The sequence below is a fragment of the Gasterosteus aculeatus genome, chromosome X (genome assembly GCF_964276395.1).
Source record: "Gasterosteus aculeatus chromosome X, fGasAcu3.hap1.1, whole genome shotgun sequence".
NCBI classification, from domain to species: Eukaryota; Metazoa; Chordata; class Actinopteri; order Perciformes; family Gasterosteidae; genus Gasterosteus; species Gasterosteus aculeatus.
In genome coordinates, this window is record NC_135698.1 from 130,887 (window position 1) to 147,666 (window position 16,780).

Consider the following 16,780-nt stretch of genomic DNA (forward strand, 5'->3'; position numbering starts at 1 on the left):
TTCAGGAACCATCAACGATTGTTTCCGCCCGGTCTCGAACCGGGGACCTTTCGCGTGTTAGGCGAACGTGATAACCACTACACTACGGAAACCACATGAGATGGCGCGTTCAGGGACATAGCTTATGTTTATCTGTTTGATTGTTGAATTTCGGAATCAAAGAAAAAAACATCAACGACTGTTTCCGCCCGGTCTCGAACCGGGGACCTTTCGCGTGTGAGGCGAACGTGATAACCATTACACTACGGAAACCACATGAGATGGTGCGTTCAGGGACATAGGGCATGTTTATCTGTTTGATTGCTGAAGTTCGGAATCAAAGAAAGAAACACCAACGACTGTTTCCGCCCGGTCTCGAACCGGGGACCTTTCGCGTGTTAGGCGTGTTATCTGTTTGATTGCTGAAGTTCGGAATAAACAAAAAAACATCAACGACTGTTTCCGCCTGGTCTCGAACCGGGGACCTTTCGCGTGTGCGGCGAACGTGATAACCACTACACTACGGAAACCACATGAGATGGTGCGTTCAGGGACATAGCGCATGTTTATCTGTTTGATTGTTGAAGTTCGGAATCAAAGAAAGAAACACCAACGACTGTTTCCGCCCGGTCTCGAAACGGGGACCTTTCGCGTGTTAGGCGAACGTGATAACCACTACACTACGGAAACCACATGAGACGGTGTGTTCAGGAACCATCAACGACTGTTTCCGCCCGGTCTCGAACCGGGGACCTTTCGCGTGTAAGGCGAACGTGATAACCACTACACTACGAAAACCACATGAGATGGTGTGTTCAGGAACCATCAACGATTGTTTCCGCCCGGTCTCGAACCGGGGACCTTTCGCGTGTTAGGCGAACGTGATAACCACTACACTACGGAAACCACATGAGATGGCGCGTTCAGGGACATAGCTTATGTTTATCTGTTTGATTGTTGAATTTCGGAATCAAAGAAAAAAACATCAACGACTGTTTCCGCACGGTCTCGAACCGGGGACCTTTCGCGTGTGAGGCGAACGTGATAACCACTACACTACGGAAACCACATGAGATGGTGCGTTCAGGGACATAGGGCATGTTTATCTGTTTGATTGTTGAAGTTCGGAATCAAAGAAAGAAACACCAACGACTGTTTCCGCCCGGTCTCGAACCGGGGACCTTTCGCGTGTTAGGCGAACGTGATAACCACTACACTACGGAAACAACATGAGATGGTGCGTTCAGGGACGTAGCTTATGTTTATCTGTTTGATTGTTGAAGTTCGGAATCAAAGAAAGAAACACCAACGACTGTTTCCGCCCGGTCTCGAACCGGGGACCTTTCGCGAACGTGATAACCACTACACTACGGAAACCACATGAGACGGTGTGTTCAGGAAACATCAACGACTGTTTCCGCCCGGTCTCAAAACGGGGACCTTTCGCGTGTAAGGCGAACGTGATAACCACTACACTACGGAAACCACAGGAGATGGTGCGTTCAGGGACATAGTGTATGTTTATCTGTTTGATTGCTGAAGTTCGGAATAAAGAAAAAAACATCAACAACTGTTTCCGCCCGGTCTCGAACCGGGGACCTTTCGCGTGTGAGGCGAACGTGATAACCACTACACTACGGAAACCACATGAGATAGTGCGTTCAGGGACATAGGGCATGTTTATCTGTTTGATTGCTGAAGTTCGGAATCAAAGAAAGAAACACCAACGACTGTTTCCGCCCGGTCTCGAACCGGGGACCTTTCGCGTGTTAGGCGTGTTATCTGTTTGATTGCTGAAGTTCGGAATAAACAAAAAAACATCAACGACTGTTTCCGCCTGGTCTCGAACCGGGGACCTTTCGCGTGTGCGGCGAACGTGATAACCACTACACTACGGAAACCACATGAGATGGTGCGTTCAGGGACATAGCGCATGTTTATCTGTTTGATTGTTGAAGTTCGGAATCAAAGAAAGAAACACCAACGACTGTTTCCGCCCGGTCTCGAAACGGGGACCTTTCGCGTGTTAGGCGAACGTGATAACCACTACACTACGGAAACCACATGAGACGGTGTGTTCAGGAACCATCAACGACTGTTTCCGCCCGGTCTCGAACCGGGGACCTTTCGCGTGTAAGGCGAACGTGATAACCACTACACTACGAAAACCACATGAGATGGTGTGTTCAGGAACCATCAACGATTGGGACCTTTCGCGAACGTGATAACCACTACACTACGGAAACCACATGAGATGGTGCGTTCAGGGACATAGCGCATGTTTATCTGTTTGAATGTTGAAGTTGGGAATCAAAGAAAAAAACATCAACGACTGTTTCCGCCCGGTCTCGAAACGGGGACCTTTCGCGTGTGAGGCGAACGTGATAACTACTACACTACGGAAACCACATGAGATGGTGCATTCAGGGACATAGCGCATGTTTATCTGTTTGATTGTTGAAGTTCAAAATCAAAGAAAGAAACACCAACGACTGTTTCCGCCCGGTCTCGAACCAGGGACCTTTCGCGTGTTAGGCGAACGTGATAACCACTACACTACGGAAACCACATGAGATGGTGCGTTCAGGGACATAGCTTATGTTTATCTGTTTGATTGTTGAAATTCGAAATCAAAGAAAGAAAGACCAACGACTGTTTCTGCCCGGTCTCGAAACGGGGACCTTCCGCGTGGAAGGCGAACGTGATAACCACTACACTACGGAACCCACATGAGATGGTGTGTTCAGGGACATAGCTTATGTTTATCTGTTTGATTGTTGAATTTCGTAATCAAAGAAAAAAACATCACCGACTGTTTCCGGCCGGTCTCGAAACGGTGACCTTTCGCGTGTAAGGCGAACGTGATAACCACTACACTACGGAAACCACAGGAGATGGTGCGTTCAGGGACATAGTGTATGTTTATCTGTTTGATTGCTGAAGTTCGGAATAAAGAAAAAAACATCAACAACTGTTTCCGCCCGGTCTCGAACCGGGGACCTTTCGCGTGTGAGGCGAACGTGATAACCACTACACTACGGAAACCACATGAGATAGTGCGTTCAGGGACATAGGGCATGTTTATCTGTTTGATTGCTGAAGTTCGGAATCAAAGAAAGAAACACCAACGACTGTTTCCGCCCGGTCTCGAACCGGGGACCTTTCGCGTGTTAGGCGAACGTGATAACCACTACACTACCGAAACCACATGAGATGGTGCGTTCAGGGACATAGCTTATGTTTATCTGTTTGATCGTTGAAGTTCGGAATCAAAGAAAGAAACACCAACGACTGTTTACGCCCGGTCTCGAACCGGGGACCTTTCGCGAACGTGATAACCACTACACTACGGAAACCACATGAGATGGTGCGTTCAGGGACATAGGGCATGTTTATCTGTTTGATTGCTGAAGTTCGGAATCAAAGAAAGAAACACCAACGACTGTTTCCGCCCGGTCTCGAACCGGGGACCTTTCGCGTGTAAGGCGAACGTGATAACCACTACACTACGGAAACCACAGGAGATGGTGCGTTCAGGGACATAGTGTATGTTTATCTGTTTGATTGCTGAAGTTCGGAATCAAAAAAAAGAAACACCAACGACTGTTTCCGCCCGGTCTCGAACCGGGGACCTTTCGCGTGTTAGGCGAACGTGATAACCACTACACTACGGAAACCACATGAGATGGTGCGTTCAGGGACATAGCTTATGTTTATCTGTTTGATCGTTGAAGTTCGGAATCAAAGAAAGAAACACCAACGACTGTTTACGCCCGGTCTCGAACCGGGACCTTTCGCGAACGTGATAACCACTACACTACGGAAACCACATGAGATGGTGCGTTCAGGGACATAGGGCATGTTTATCTGTTTGATTGCTGAAGTTCGGAATCAAAGAAAGAAACACCAACGACTGTTTCCGCCCGGTCTCGAACCGGGGACCTTTCGCGTGTTAGGCGAACGTGATAACCACTACACTACGGAAACCACATGAGATGGTGCGTTCAGGGACATAGCTTATGTTTATCTGTTTGATCGTTGAAGTTCGGAATCAAAGAAAGAAACACCAACGACTGTTTACGCCCGGTCTCGAACCGGGGACCTTTCGCGAACGTGATGACCACTACACTACGGAAACCACATGAGACGGTGTGTTGAGGAACCATCAACGACTGTTTCCGCCCGGTCTCGAACCGGGGACCTTTTGCGTGTAAGGCGAACGTGATAACCACTACACTACGGAAACCACAGGAGATGTTGTGTTCAGGGACATAGTTTATGTATATCTGTTTCAATGTTGAAGTTGGGAATCAAAGAAAGAAACATCAACGACTGTTTCCACCCGGTCTCGAACCGGGGACCTTTCGCGTGTGAGGCGAACGTGATAACCACTAGACTACGGAAACCACATGAGATGGTGCGTTCAGGGACATAGCGCATGTTTATCTGTTTGATTGTTGAAGTTCGGAATCAAAGAAAAAAACAACAAAGACTGTTTCCGCCCGGTTTCGAACCGGGGACCTTTCGCGTGTTAGGCGAACGTGATAACCACTACACTACGGAAACCACATGAGATGGTGCGCTCAGGGACATAGCTTATGTTTATCTGTTTGATCGTTGAAGTTCGGAATCAAAGACAGAAACACCAACGACTGTTTACGCCCGGTCTCGAACCGGGGACCATTCGCGAACGTGATAACCACTACACTACGGAAACCACATGAGATGGTGCGTTCAGCGACATAGGGCATGTTTATCTGTTTGATTGCTGAAGTTCGGAATCAAAGAAAGAAACACCAACGACTGTTTCCGCCCGGTCTCGAACCGGGGACCTTTCGCGTGTTAGGCGAACGTGATAACCACTACACTACGGAAACCACATGAGATGGTGCTTTCAGGAACCATCAACGACTGTTTCCGCCCGGTCTCGAACCGGGGACCTTTCGCGTGTTAGGCGAACGTGATAACCACTACACTACGGAAACCACATGAGATGGTGCGTTCAGGGACATAACTTATGTTTATCTGTTTGATTGTTGAATTTCGGAATCAAAGAAAAAAACATCAACGACTGTTTCCGCCCGGTCTCGAAACGGGGACCTTTCGCGTGTAAGGCGAACGTGATAACCACTACACTACGGAAACCACATGAGACGGTGTGTTCAATAACCATCAACGATTGTTTCCGCCCGGTCTCGAAACGGGGACCTTTCGAGTGTTAGGAGAACGTGATAACCACTACACTACGGAAACCACATGAGATGGTGCGTTCAGGGACATAGCTTATGTTTATCTGTTTGATTGTTGAAGTTCGGAATCAAAGAAAGAAACACCAACGACTGTTTCCGCCCGGTCTCGAACCGGGGACCTTTCGCGAACGTGATAACCACTACACTACGGAAACCACATGAGACGGTGTGTTCAGGGACATAGCTTATGTTTATCTGTTTGATTGTTGAATTTCGGAATCAAAGAAAAAAACATCACCGACTGTTTCCGGCCGGTCTCGAAACGGGGACCTTTCGCGTGTAAGGCGAACGTGATAACCACTACACTACGGAACCCACATGAGATGGTGTGTTCAGGGACATAGCTTATGTTTATCTGTTTGATTGTTGAATTTTGGAATCAAAGAAAAAAGCATCACCGACTGCTTCCGGCCGGTCTCGAAACGGGGACCTTTCGCGTGTAAGGCGAACGTGATAACCACTACTCTACGGAAACCACAGGAGATGGTGCGTTCAGGGACATAGTGTATGTTTATCTGTTTGATTGCTGAAGTTCGGAATAAAGAAAAAAACATCAACAACTGTTTCCGCCCGGTCTCGAACCGGGGACCTTTCGCGTGTGAGGCGAACGTGATAACCACTACACTACGGAAACCACATGAGATAGTGCGTTCAGGGACATAGGGCATGTTTATCTGTTTGATTGCTGAAGTTCGGAATCAAAGAAAGAAACACCAACGACTGTTTCCGGCCGGTCTCGAACCGGGGACCTTTCGCGTGTTAGGCGAACGTGATAACCACTACACTACGGAAACCACATGAGATGGTGCGTTCAGGGACATAGCTTATGTTTATCTGTTTGATCGTTGAAGTTCGGAATCAAAGAAAGAAACACCAACGACTGTTTAGGCCCGGTCTCGAACCGGGGACCTTTCGCGAACGTGATAACCACTACACTACGGAAACCACATGAGATGGTGCGTTCAGGGACATAGGGCATGTTTATCTGTTTGATTGCTGAAGTTCGGAATCAAAGAAAGAAACACCAACGACTGTTTCCGCCCGGTCTCGAACCCGGGGACCTTTTGCGTGTTAGGCGAACGTGATAACCACTACACTACGGAAACCACATGAGATGGTGCGTTCAGGGACATAGCTTATGTTTATCTGTTTGATCGTTGAAGTTCGGAATCAAAGAAAGAAACACGAACGACTGTTTACGCCCGGTCTCGAACCGGGGACCTTTCGCGAACGTGATAACCACTACACTACGGAAACCACATGAGACGGTGTGTTCAGGAACCATCAACGACTGTTTGCGCCCGGTCTCGAACCCGGGGACCTTTTGCGTGTTAGGCGAACGTGATAACCACTACACTACGGAAACCACATGAGATGGTGCGTTCAGGGACATAGCTTATGTTTATCTGTTTGATCGTTGAAGTTCGGAATCAAAGAAAGAAACACGAACGACTGTTTACGCCCGGTCTCGAACCGGGGACCTTTCGCGAACGTGATAACCACTACACTACGGAAACCACATGAGACGGTGTGTTCAGGAACCATCAACGACTGTTTGCGCCCGGTCTCGAACCGGGGACCTTTCGCGTGTAAGGCGAACGTGATAACCACTACACTACGGAAACCACAGGAGATGGTGTGTTCAGGGACATAGTTTATGTATATCTGTTTCAATGTTGAAGTTGGGAATCAAAGAAAGAAACACCAACGACTGTTTCCGCCCGGTCTCGAACCGGGGACCTTTCGCGTGTTAGGCGAACGTGATAACCACTACACTACGGAAACCACATGAGATGGTGCGTTCAGGGACATAGCTTATGTTTATCTGTTTGATTGTTGAAGTTCGGAATCAAAGAAAGAAACACCAACGACTGTTTCCGCCCGGTCTCGAACCGGGGACCTTTCGCGTGTTAGGCGAACGTGATAACCACTACACTACGGAAACCACATGAGATGGTGCGTTCAGGGACATAGCTTATGTTTATCTGTTTGATCGTTGAAGTTCGGAATCAAAGAAAGAAACACCAACGACTGTTTATGCCCGGTCTCGAACCGGGGACCTTTCGCGAACGTGATAACCACTACACTACGGAAACCACATGAGACGGTGTGTTCAGGAACCATCAACGACTGTTTCCGCCCGGTCTCGAACCGGGGACCTTTCGCGTGTAAGGCGAACTTGATAACCACTACACTACGGAAACCACAGGAGATGGTGTGTTCAGGGACATAGTTTATGTATATCTGTTTCAATGTTGAAGTTGGGAATCAAAGAAAGAAACATCAACGACTGTTTCCACCCGGTCTCGAACCGGGGACCTTTCGCGTGTGAGGCGAACGTGATAACCACTACACTACGGAAACCACATGAGATGGTGCGTTCAGGGACATAGCGCATGTTTATCTGTTTGATTGTTGAAGTTCGGAATCAAAGAAAAAAACAACAAAGACTGTTTCCGCCCGGTTTCGAACCGGGAACCTTTCGCTTGTTAGGCGAACGTGACAACCACTACACTACGGAAACCACATGAGATGGTGCGTTCAGGGACATAACTTATGTTTATCTGTTTGATTGTTGAATTTCGGAATCAAAGAAAAAAACATCAACGACTGTTTCCGCCCGGTCTCGAAACGGGGACCTTTCGCGTGTAAGGCGAACGTGATAACCACTACACTACGGAAACCACATGAGACGGTGTGTTCAATAACCATCAACGATTGTTTCCGCCCGGTCTCGAAACGGGGACCTTTCGAGTGTTAGGAGAACGTGATAACCACTACACTACGGAAACCACATGAGATGGTGCGTTCAGGGACATAGCTTATGTTTATCTGTTTGATTGTTGAAGTTCGGAATCAAAGAAAGAAACACCAACGACTGTTTCCGCCCGGTCTCGAACCGGGGACCTTTCGCGAACGTGATAACCACTACACTACGGAAACCACATGAGACGGTGTGTTCAGGGACATAGCTTATGTTTATCTGTTTGATTGTTGAATTTCGGAATCAAAGAAAAAACCATCAACGACTGTTTGCGCCCGGTCTCGAACCGGGGACCTTTCGCGTGTAAGGCGAACGTGATAACCACTACACTACGGAAACCACAGGAGATGGTGTGTTCAGGGACATAGTTTATGTATATCTGTTTCAATGTTGAAGTTGGGAATCAAAGAAAGAAACACCAACGACTGTTTCCGCCCGGTCTCGAACCGGGGACCTTTCGCGTGTTAGGCGAACGTGATAACCACTACACTACGGAAACCACATGAGATGGTGCGTTCAGGGACATAGCTTATGTTTATCTGTTTGATTGTTGAAGTTCGGAATCAAAGAAAGAAACACCAACGACTGTTTCCGCCCGGTCTCGAACCGGGGACCTTTCGCGTGTTAGGCGAACGTGATAACCACTACACTACGGAAACCACATGAGATGGTGCGTTCAGGGACATAGCTTATGTTTATCTGTTTGATCGTTGAAGTTCGGAATCAAAGAAAGAAACACCAACGACTGTTTATGCCCGGTCTCGAACCGGGGACCTTTCGCGAACGTGATAACCACTACACTACGGAAACCACATGAGACGGTGTGTTCAGGAACCATCAACGACTGTTTCCGCCCGGTCTCGAACCGGGGACCTTTCGCGTGTAAGGCGAACTTGATAACCACTACACTACGGAAACCACAGGAGATGGTGTGTTCAGGGACATAGTTTATGTATATCTGTTTCAATGTTGAAGTTGGGAATCAAAGAAAGAAACATCAACGACTGTTTCCACCCGGTCTCGAACCGGGGACCTTTCGCGTGTGAGGCGAACGTGATAACCACTACACTACGGAAACCACATGAGATGGTGCGTTCAGGGACATAGCGCATGTTTATCTGTTTGATTGTTGAAGTTCGGAATCAAAGAAAAAAACAACAAAGACTGTTTCCGCCCGGTTTCGAACCGGGAACCTTTCGCTTGTTAGGCGAACGTGACAACCACTACACTACGGAAACCACATGAGATGGTGCGTTCAGGGACATAACTTATGTTTATCTGTTTGATTGTTGAATTTCGGAATCAAAGAAAAAAACATCAACGACTGTTTCCGCCCGGTCTCGAAACGGGGACCTTTCGCGTGTAAGGCGAACGTGATAACCACTACACTACGGAAACCACATGAGACGGTGTGTTCAATAACCATCAACGATTGTTTCCGCCCGGTCTCGAAACGGGGACCTTTCGAGTGTTAGGAGAACGTGATAACCACTACACTACGGAAACCACATGAGATGGTGCGTTCAGGGACATAGCTTATGTTTATCTGTTTGATTGTTGAAGTTCGGAATCAAAGAAAGAAACACCAACGACTGTTTCCGCCCGGTCTCGAACCGGGGACCTTTCGCGAACGTGATAACCACTACACTACGGAAACCACATGAGACGGTGTGTTCAGGGACATAGCTTATGTTTATCTGTTTGATTGTTGAATTTCGGAATCAAAGAAAAAAACATCACCGACTGTTTCCGGCCGGTCTCGAAACGGGGACCTTTCGCGTGTAAGGCGAACGTGATAACCACTACACTACGGAACCCACATGAGATGGTGTGTTCAGGGACATAGCTTATGTTTATCTGTTTGATTATTGAATTTCGGAATCAAAGAAAAAAACATCACCGACTGTTTCCGGCCGGTCTCGAAACGGGGACCTTTCGCGTGTAAGGCGAACGTGATAACCACTACACTACGGAAACCACAGGAGATGGTGCGTTCAGGGACATAGTGTATGTTTATCTGTTTGATTGCTGAAGTTCGGAATAAAGAAAAAAACATCAACAACTGTTTCCGCCCGGTCTCGAACCGGGGACCTTTCGCGTGTGAGGCGAACGTGATAACCACTACACTACGGAAACCACATGAGATAGTGCGTTCAGGGACATAGCGCATGTTTATCTGTTTGATTGCTGAAGTTTGGAATCAAAGAAAGAAACACCAACGACTGTTTCCGCCCGGTCTCGAACCGGGGACCTTTCGCGTGTTAGGCGTGTTATCTGTTTGATTGCTGAAGTTCGGAATAAACAAAAAAACATCAACGACTGTTTCCGCCTGGTCTCGAACCGGGGACCTTTCGCGTGTGCGGCGAACGTGATAACCACTACACTACGGAAACCACATGAGATGGTGCGTTCAGGGACATAGCGCATGTTTATCTGTTTGATTGTTGAAGTTCGGAATCAAAGAAAGAAACACCAACGACTGTTTCCGCCCGGTCTCGAAACGGGGACCTTTCGCGTGACATAACTTATGTTTATCTGTTTGATTGTTGAATTTCGGAATCAAAGAAAAAAACATCAACGACTGTTTCCGCCCGGTCTCGAAACGGGGACCTTTCGCGTGTAAGGCGAACGTGATAACCACTACACTACGGAAACCACATGAGACGGTGTGTTCAATAACCATCAACGATTGTTTCCGCCCGGTCTCGAAACGGGGACCTTTCGAGTGTTAGGAGAACGTGATAACCACTACACTACGGAAACCACATGAGATGGTGCGTTCAGGGACATAGCTTATGTTTATCTGTTTGATTGTTGAAGTTCGGAATCAAAGAAAGAAACACCAACGACTGTTTCCGCCCGGTCTCGAACCGGGGACCTTTCGCGAACGTGATAACCACTACACTACGGAAACCACATGAGACGGTGTGTTCAGGGACATAGCTTATGTTTATCTGTTTGATTGTTGAATTTCGGAATCAAAGAAAAAAACATCACCGACTGTTTCCGGCCGGTCTCGAAACGGGGACCTTTCGCGTGTAAGGCGAACGTGATAACCACTACACTACGGAACCCACATGAGATGGTGTGTTCAGGGACATAGCTTATGTTTATCTGTTTGATTGTTGAATTTCGGAATCAAAGAAAAAAACATCACCGACTGTTTCCGGCCGGTCTCGAAACGGGGACCTTTCGCGTGTAAGGCGAACGTGATAACCACTACACTACGGAAACCACAGGAGATGGTGCGTTCAGGGACATAGTGTATGTTTATCTGTTTGATTGTTGAATTTCGGAATCAAAGAAAGAAACACCAACGACTGTTTCCGCCCGGTCTCGAACCGGGGACCTTTCGCGTGTTAGGCGTGTTATCTGTTTGATTGCTGAAGTTCGGAATAAACAAAAAAACATCAACGACTGTTTCCGCCTGGTCTCGAACCGGGGACCTTTCGCGTGTGCGGCGAACGTGATAACCACTACACTACGGAAACCACATGAGATGGTGCGTTCAGGGACATAGCGCATGTTTATCTGTTTGATTGTTGAAGTTCGGAATCAAAGAAAGAAACACCAACGACTGTTTCCGCCCGGTCTCGAAACGGGGACCTTTCGCGTGTTAGGCGAACGTGATAACCACTACACTACGGAAACCACATGAGACGGTGTGTTCAGGAACCATCAACGACTGTTTCCGCCCGGTCTCGAACCGGGGACCTTTCGCGTGTAAGGCGAACGTGATAACCACTACACTACGAAAACCACATGAGATGGTGTGTTCAGGAACCATCAACGATTGTTTCCGCCCGGTCTCGAACCGGGGACCTTTCGCGTGTTAGGCGAACGTGATAACCACTACACTACGGAAACCACATGAGATGGCGCGTTCAGGGACATAGCTTATGTTTATCTGTTTGATTGTTGAATTTCGGAATCAAAGAAAAAAACATCAACGACTGTTTCCGCACGGTCTCGAACCGGGGACCTTTCGCGTGTGAGGCGAACGTGATAACCACTACACTACGGAAACCACATGAGATGGTGCGTTCAGGGACATAGGGCATGTTTATCTGTTTGATTGTTGAAGTTCGGAATCAAAGAAAGAAACACCAACGACTGTTTCCGCCCGGTCTCGAACCGGGGACCTTTCGCGTGTTAGGCGAACGTGATAACCACTACACTACGGAAACAACATGAGATGGTGCGTTCAGGGACGTAGCTTATGTTTATCTGTTTGATTGTTGAAGTTCGGAATCAAAGAAAGAAACACCAACGACTGTTTCCGCCCGGTCTCGAACCGGGGACCTTTCGCGAACGTGATAACCACTACACTACGGAAACCACATGAGACGGTGTGTTCAGGAAACATCAACGACTGTTTCCGCCCGGTCTCAAAACGGGGACCTTTCGCGTGTAAGGCGAACGTGATAACCACTACACTACGGAAACCACAGGAGATGGTGCGTTCAGGGACATAGTGTATGTTTATCTGTTTGATTGCTGAAGTTCGGAATAAAGAAAAAAACATCAACGACTGTTTCCGCCCGGTCTCGAACCAGGGACCTTTCGCGAACGTGATAACCACTACACTACGGAAACCACATGAGATGGTGCGTTCAGGGACATAGCGCATGTTTATCTGTTTGAATGTTGAAGTTGGGAATCAAAGAAAAAAACATCAACGACTGTTTCCGCCCGGTCTCGAAACGGGGACCTTTCGCGTGTGAGGCGAACGTGATAACTACTACACTACGGAAACCACATGAGATGGTGCATTCAGGGACATAGCGCATGTTTATCTGTTTGATTGTTGAAGTTCAAAATCAAAGAAAGAAACACCAACGACTGTTTCCGCCCGGTCTCGAACCAGGGACCTTTCGCGTGTTAGGCGAACGTGATAACCACTACACTACGGAAACCACATGAGATGGTGCGTTCAGGGACATAGCTTATGTTTATCTGTTTGATTGTTGAAATTCGAAATCAAAGAAAGAAAGACCAACGACTGTTTCTGCCCGGTCTCGAAACGGGGACCTTCCGCGTGGAAGGCGAACGTGATAACCACTACACTACGGAACCCACATGAGATGGTGTGTTCAGGGACATAGCTTATGTTTATCTGTTTGATTGTTGAATTTCGGAATCAAAGAAAAAAACATCACCGACTGTTTCCGGCCGGTCTCGAAACGGTGACCTTTCGCGTGTAAGGCGAACGTGATAACCACTACACTACGGAAACCACAGGAGATGGTGCGTTCAGGGACATAGTGTATGTTTATCTGTTTGATTGCTGAAGTTCGGAATAAAGAAAAAAACATCAACAACTGTTTCCGCCCGGTCTCGAACCGGGGACCTTTCGCGTGTGAGGCGAACGTGATAACCACTACACTACGGAAACCACATGAGATAGTGCGTTCAGGGACATAGGGCATGTTTATCTGTTTGATTGCTGAAGTTCGGAATCAAAGAAAGAAACACCAACGACTGTTTCCGCCCGGTCTCGAACCGGGGACCTTTCGCGTGTTAGGCGAACGTGATAACCACTACACTACCGAAACCACATGAGATGGTGCGTTCAGGGACATAGCTTATGTTTATCTGTTTGATCGTTGAAGTTCGGAATCAAAGAAAGAAACACCAACGACTGTTTACGCCCGGTCTCGAACCGGGGACCTTTCGCGAACGTGATAACCACTACACTACGGAAACCACATGAGATGGTGCGTTCAGGGACATAGGGCATGTTTATCTGTTTGATTGCTGAAGTTCGGAATCAAAGAAAGAAACACCAACGACTGTTTCCGCCCGGTCTCGAACCGGGGACCTTTCGCGTGTAAGGCGAACGTGATAACCACTACACTACGGAAACCACAGGAGATGGTGCGTTCAGGGACATAGTGTATGTTTATCTGTTTGATTGCTGAAGTTCGGAATCAAAGAAAGAAACACCAACGACTGTTTCCGCCCGGTCTCGAACCGGGGACCTTTCGCGTGTTAGGCGAACGTGATAACCACTACACTACGGAAACCACATGAGATGGTGCGTTCAGGGACATAGCTTATGTTTATCTGTTTGATCGTTGAAGTTCGGAATCAAAGAAAGAAACACCAACGACTGTTTACGCCCGGTCTCGAACCGGGACCTTTCGCGAACGTGATAACCACTACACTACGGAAACCACATGAGATGGTGCGTTCAGGGACATAGGGCATGTTTATCTGTTTGATTGCTGAAGTTCGGAATCAAAGAAAGAAACACCAACGACTGTTTCCGCCCGGTCTCGAACCGGGGACCTTTCGCGTGTTAGGCGAACGTGATAACCACTACACTACGGAAACCACATGAGATGGTGCGTTCAGGGACATAGCTTATGTTTATCTGTTTGATCGTTGAAGTTCGGAATCAAAGAAAGAAACACCAACGACTGTTTACGCCCGGTCTCGAACCGGGGACCTTTCGCGAACGTGATGACCACTACACTACGGAAACCACATGAGACGGTGTGTTGAGGAACCATCAACGACTGTTTCCGCCCGGTCTCGAACCGGGGACCTTTTGCGTGTAAGGCGAACGTGATAACCACTACACTACGGAAACCACAGGAGATGTTGTGTTCAGGGACATAGTTTATGTATATCTGTTTCAATGTTGAAGTTGGGAATCAAAGAAAGAAACATCAACGACTGTTTCCACCCGGTCTCGAACCGGGGACCTTTCGCGTGTGAGGCGAACGTGATAACCACTAGACTACGGAAACCACATGAGATGGTGCGTTCAGGGACATAGCGCATGTTTATCTGTTTGATTGTTGAAGTTCGGAATCAAAGAAAAAAACAACAAAGACTGTTTCCGCCCGGTTTCGAACCGGGGACCTTTCGCGTGTTAGGCGAACGTGATAACCACTACACTACGGAAACCACATGAGATGGTGCGCTCAGGGACATAGCTTATGTTTATCTGTTTGATCGTTGAAGTTCGGAATCAAAGACAGAAACACCAACGACTGTTTACGCCCGGTCTCGAACCGGGGACCATTCGCGAACGTGATAACCACTACACTACGGAAACCACATGAGATGGTGCGTTCAGCGACATAGGGCATGTTTATCTGTTTGATTGCTGAAGTTCGGAATCAAAGAAAGAAACACCAACGACTGTTTCCGCCCGGTCTCGAACCGGGGACCTTTCGCGTGTTAGGCGAACGTGATAACCACTACACTACGGAAACCACATGAGATGGTGCTTTCAGGAACCATCAACGACTGTTTCCGCCCGGTCTCGAACCGGGGACCTTTCGCGTGTTAGGCGAACGTGATAACCACTACACTACGGAAACCACATGAGATGGTGCGTTCAGGGACATAACTTATGTTTATCTGTTTGATTGTTGAATTTCGGAATCAAAGAAAAAAACATCAACGACTGTTTCCGCCCGGTCTCGAAACGGGGACCTTTCGCGTGTAAGGCGAACGTGATAACCACTACACTACGGAAACCACATGAGACGGTGTGTTCAATAACCATCAACGATTGTTTCCGCCCGGTCTCGAAACGGGGACCTTTCGAGTGTTAGGAGAACGTGATAACCACTACACTACGGAAACCACATGAGATGGTGCGTTCAGGGACATAGCTTATGTTTATCTGTTTGATTGTTGAAGTTCGGAATCAAAGAAAGAAACACCAACGACTGTTTCCGCCCGGTCTCGAACCGGGGACCTTTCGCGAACGTGATAACCACTACACTACGGAAACCACATGAGACGGTGTGTTCAGGGACATAGCTTATGTTTATCTGTTTGATTGTTGAATTTCGGAATCAAAGAAAAAAACATCACCGACTGTTTCCGGCCGGTCTCGAAACGGGGACCTTTCGCGTGTAAGGCGAACGTGATAACCACTACACTACGGAACCCACATGAGATGGTGTGTTCAGGGACATAGCTTATGTTTATCTGTTTGATTGTTGAATTTTGGAATCAAAGAAAAAAGCATCACCGACTGCTTCCGGCCGGTCTCGAAACGGGGACCTTTCGCGTGTAAGGCGAACGTGATAACCACTACACTACGGAAACCACAGGAGATGGTGCGTTCAGGGACATAGTGTATGTTTATCTGTTTGATTGCTGAAGTTCGGAATAAAGAAAAAAACATCAACAACTGTTTCCGCCCGGTCTCGAACCGGGGACCTTTCGCGTGTGAGGCGAACGTGATAACCACTACACTACGGAAACCACATGAGATAGTGCGTTCAGGGACATAGGGCATGTTTATCTGTTTGATTGCTGAAGTTCGGAATCAAAGAAAGAAACACCAACGACTGTTTCCGGCCGGTCTCGAACCGGGGACCTTTCGCGTGTTAGGCGAACGTGATAACCACTACACTACGGAAACCACATGAGATGGTGCGTTCAGGGACATAGCTTATGTTTATCTGTTTGATCGTTGAAGTTCGGAATCAAAGAAAGAAACACCAACGACTGTTTAGGCCCGGTCTCGAACCGGGGACCTTTCGCGAACGTGATAACCACTACACTACGGAAACCACATGAGATGGTGCGTTCAGGGACATAGGGCATGTTTATCTGTTTGATTGCTGAAGTTCGGAATCAAAGAAAGAAACACCAACGACTGTTTCCGCCCGGTCTCGAACCCGGGGACCTTTTGCGTGTTAGGCGAACGTGATAACCACTACACTACGGAAACCACATGAGATGGTGCGTTCAGGGACATAGCTTATGTTTATCTGTTTGATCGTTGAAGTTCGGAATCAAAGAAAGAAACACGAAC

General features: G+C 47.7%; 37 non-coding genes across 37 annotated transcripts; all 37 read right to left on the reverse strand.

The window, feature by feature from the left end:
• Positions 1-19: 19 nt before the first annotated feature.
• trnav-aac (transfer RNA valine (anticodon AAC)) lies at positions 20-92 on the reverse strand. The gene has a single exon. It is a non-coding gene; the product is annotated as a tRNA-Val (tRNA).
• Positions 93-704: 612 nt separating this feature from the next.
• trnav-uac (transfer RNA valine (anticodon UAC)) lies at positions 705-777 on the reverse strand. The gene has a single exon. It is a non-coding gene; the product is annotated as a tRNA-Val (tRNA).
• A 35-nt stretch (positions 778-812) lies between these two features.
• Positions 813-885, reverse strand: trnav-aac (transfer RNA valine (anticodon AAC)). The gene has a single exon. It is a non-coding gene; the product is annotated as a tRNA-Val (tRNA).
• Positions 886-1,132: 247 nt separating this feature from the next.
• trnav-aac (transfer RNA valine (anticodon AAC)) lies at positions 1,133-1,205 on the reverse strand. Its single transcript has one exon. It is a non-coding gene; the product is annotated as a tRNA-Val (tRNA).
• A 345-nt stretch (positions 1,206-1,550) lies between these two features.
• trnav-cac (transfer RNA valine (anticodon CAC)) lies at positions 1,551-1,623 on the reverse strand. Its single transcript has one exon. It is a non-coding gene; the product is annotated as a tRNA-Val (tRNA).
• A 452-nt stretch (positions 1,624-2,075) lies between these two features.
• trnav-uac (transfer RNA valine (anticodon UAC)) lies at positions 2,076-2,148 on the reverse strand. The gene has a single exon. It is a non-coding gene; the product is annotated as a tRNA-Val (tRNA).
• An 803-nt stretch (positions 2,149-2,951) lies between these two features.
• trnav-cac (transfer RNA valine (anticodon CAC)) lies at positions 2,952-3,024 on the reverse strand. Its single transcript has one exon. It is a non-coding gene; the product is annotated as a tRNA-Val (tRNA).
• Positions 3,025-3,422: 398 nt separating this feature from the next.
• Positions 3,423-3,495, reverse strand: trnav-uac (transfer RNA valine (anticodon UAC)). Its single transcript has one exon. It is a non-coding gene; the product is annotated as a tRNA-Val (tRNA).
• Positions 3,496-3,583: 88 nt separating this feature from the next.
• Positions 3,584-3,656, reverse strand: trnav-aac (transfer RNA valine (anticodon AAC)). The gene has a single exon. It is a non-coding gene; the product is annotated as a tRNA-Val (tRNA).
• Positions 3,657-3,893: 237 nt separating this feature from the next.
• On the reverse strand, positions 3,894-3,966 carry trnav-aac (transfer RNA valine (anticodon AAC)). Its single transcript has one exon. It is a non-coding gene; the product is annotated as a tRNA-Val (tRNA).
• Positions 3,967-4,152: 186 nt separating this feature from the next.
• On the reverse strand, positions 4,153-4,225 carry trnav-uac (transfer RNA valine (anticodon UAC)). Its single transcript has one exon. It is a non-coding gene; the product is annotated as a tRNA-Val (tRNA).
• A 247-nt stretch (positions 4,226-4,472) lies between these two features.
• Positions 4,473-4,545, reverse strand: trnav-aac (transfer RNA valine (anticodon AAC)). The gene has a single exon. It is a non-coding gene; the product is annotated as a tRNA-Val (tRNA).
• A 238-nt stretch (positions 4,546-4,783) lies between these two features.
• Positions 4,784-4,856, reverse strand: trnav-aac (transfer RNA valine (anticodon AAC)). The gene has a single exon. It is a non-coding gene; the product is annotated as a tRNA-Val (tRNA).
• Positions 4,857-4,891: 35 nt separating this feature from the next.
• trnav-aac (transfer RNA valine (anticodon AAC)) lies at positions 4,892-4,964 on the reverse strand. The gene has a single exon. It is a non-coding gene; the product is annotated as a tRNA-Val (tRNA).
• An 87-nt stretch (positions 4,965-5,051) lies between these two features.
• trnav-uac (transfer RNA valine (anticodon UAC)) lies at positions 5,052-5,124 on the reverse strand. The gene has a single exon. It is a non-coding gene; the product is annotated as a tRNA-Val (tRNA).
• A 665-nt stretch (positions 5,125-5,789) lies between these two features.
• trnav-cac (transfer RNA valine (anticodon CAC)) lies at positions 5,790-5,862 on the reverse strand. Its single transcript has one exon. It is a non-coding gene; the product is annotated as a tRNA-Val (tRNA).
• Positions 5,863-6,940: 1,078 nt separating this feature from the next.
• Positions 6,941-7,013, reverse strand: trnav-aac (transfer RNA valine (anticodon AAC)). The gene has a single exon. It is a non-coding gene; the product is annotated as a tRNA-Val (tRNA).
• Positions 7,014-7,100: 87 nt separating this feature from the next.
• Positions 7,101-7,173, reverse strand: trnav-aac (transfer RNA valine (anticodon AAC)). Its single transcript has one exon. It is a non-coding gene; the product is annotated as a tRNA-Val (tRNA).
• Positions 7,174-7,839: 666 nt separating this feature from the next.
• On the reverse strand, positions 7,840-7,912 carry trnav-uac (transfer RNA valine (anticodon UAC)). Its single transcript has one exon. It is a non-coding gene; the product is annotated as a tRNA-Val (tRNA).
• A 506-nt stretch (positions 7,913-8,418) lies between these two features.
• Positions 8,419-8,491, reverse strand: trnav-aac (transfer RNA valine (anticodon AAC)). Its single transcript has one exon. It is a non-coding gene; the product is annotated as a tRNA-Val (tRNA).
• Positions 8,492-8,578: 87 nt separating this feature from the next.
• On the reverse strand, positions 8,579-8,651 carry trnav-aac (transfer RNA valine (anticodon AAC)). The gene has a single exon. It is a non-coding gene; the product is annotated as a tRNA-Val (tRNA).
• Positions 8,652-9,317: 666 nt separating this feature from the next.
• On the reverse strand, positions 9,318-9,390 carry trnav-uac (transfer RNA valine (anticodon UAC)). The gene has a single exon. It is a non-coding gene; the product is annotated as a tRNA-Val (tRNA).
• Positions 9,391-10,055: 665 nt separating this feature from the next.
• On the reverse strand, positions 10,056-10,128 carry trnav-cac (transfer RNA valine (anticodon CAC)). The gene has a single exon. It is a non-coding gene; the product is annotated as a tRNA-Val (tRNA).
• Positions 10,129-10,574: 446 nt separating this feature from the next.
• On the reverse strand, positions 10,575-10,647 carry trnav-uac (transfer RNA valine (anticodon UAC)). Its single transcript has one exon. It is a non-coding gene; the product is annotated as a tRNA-Val (tRNA).
• Positions 10,648-11,678: 1,031 nt separating this feature from the next.
• Positions 11,679-11,751, reverse strand: trnav-uac (transfer RNA valine (anticodon UAC)). Its single transcript has one exon. It is a non-coding gene; the product is annotated as a tRNA-Val (tRNA).
• Positions 11,752-11,786: 35 nt separating this feature from the next.
• On the reverse strand, positions 11,787-11,859 carry trnav-aac (transfer RNA valine (anticodon AAC)). The gene has a single exon. It is a non-coding gene; the product is annotated as a tRNA-Val (tRNA).
• Positions 11,860-12,106: 247 nt separating this feature from the next.
• trnav-aac (transfer RNA valine (anticodon AAC)) lies at positions 12,107-12,179 on the reverse strand. The gene has a single exon. It is a non-coding gene; the product is annotated as a tRNA-Val (tRNA).
• A 1,135-nt stretch (positions 12,180-13,314) lies between these two features.
• Positions 13,315-13,387, reverse strand: trnav-cac (transfer RNA valine (anticodon CAC)). Its single transcript has one exon. It is a non-coding gene; the product is annotated as a tRNA-Val (tRNA).
• Positions 13,388-13,785: 398 nt separating this feature from the next.
• Positions 13,786-13,858, reverse strand: trnav-uac (transfer RNA valine (anticodon UAC)). The gene has a single exon. It is a non-coding gene; the product is annotated as a tRNA-Val (tRNA).
• Positions 13,859-13,945: 87 nt separating this feature from the next.
• trnav-aac (transfer RNA valine (anticodon AAC)) lies at positions 13,946-14,018 on the reverse strand. The gene has a single exon. It is a non-coding gene; the product is annotated as a tRNA-Val (tRNA).
• Positions 14,019-14,255: 237 nt separating this feature from the next.
• Positions 14,256-14,328, reverse strand: trnav-aac (transfer RNA valine (anticodon AAC)). Its single transcript has one exon. It is a non-coding gene; the product is annotated as a tRNA-Val (tRNA).
• A 186-nt stretch (positions 14,329-14,514) lies between these two features.
• trnav-uac (transfer RNA valine (anticodon UAC)) lies at positions 14,515-14,587 on the reverse strand. The gene has a single exon. It is a non-coding gene; the product is annotated as a tRNA-Val (tRNA).
• A 247-nt stretch (positions 14,588-14,834) lies between these two features.
• trnav-aac (transfer RNA valine (anticodon AAC)) lies at positions 14,835-14,907 on the reverse strand. Its single transcript has one exon. It is a non-coding gene; the product is annotated as a tRNA-Val (tRNA).
• Positions 14,908-15,145: 238 nt separating this feature from the next.
• trnav-aac (transfer RNA valine (anticodon AAC)) lies at positions 15,146-15,218 on the reverse strand. Its single transcript has one exon. It is a non-coding gene; the product is annotated as a tRNA-Val (tRNA).
• Positions 15,219-15,253: 35 nt separating this feature from the next.
• trnav-aac (transfer RNA valine (anticodon AAC)) lies at positions 15,254-15,326 on the reverse strand. The gene has a single exon. It is a non-coding gene; the product is annotated as a tRNA-Val (tRNA).
• An 87-nt stretch (positions 15,327-15,413) lies between these two features.
• trnav-uac (transfer RNA valine (anticodon UAC)) lies at positions 15,414-15,486 on the reverse strand. The gene has a single exon. It is a non-coding gene; the product is annotated as a tRNA-Val (tRNA).
• Positions 15,487-16,151: 665 nt separating this feature from the next.
• Positions 16,152-16,224, reverse strand: trnav-cac (transfer RNA valine (anticodon CAC)). The gene has a single exon. It is a non-coding gene; the product is annotated as a tRNA-Val (tRNA).
• Positions 16,225-16,780: the final 556 nt, after the last annotated feature.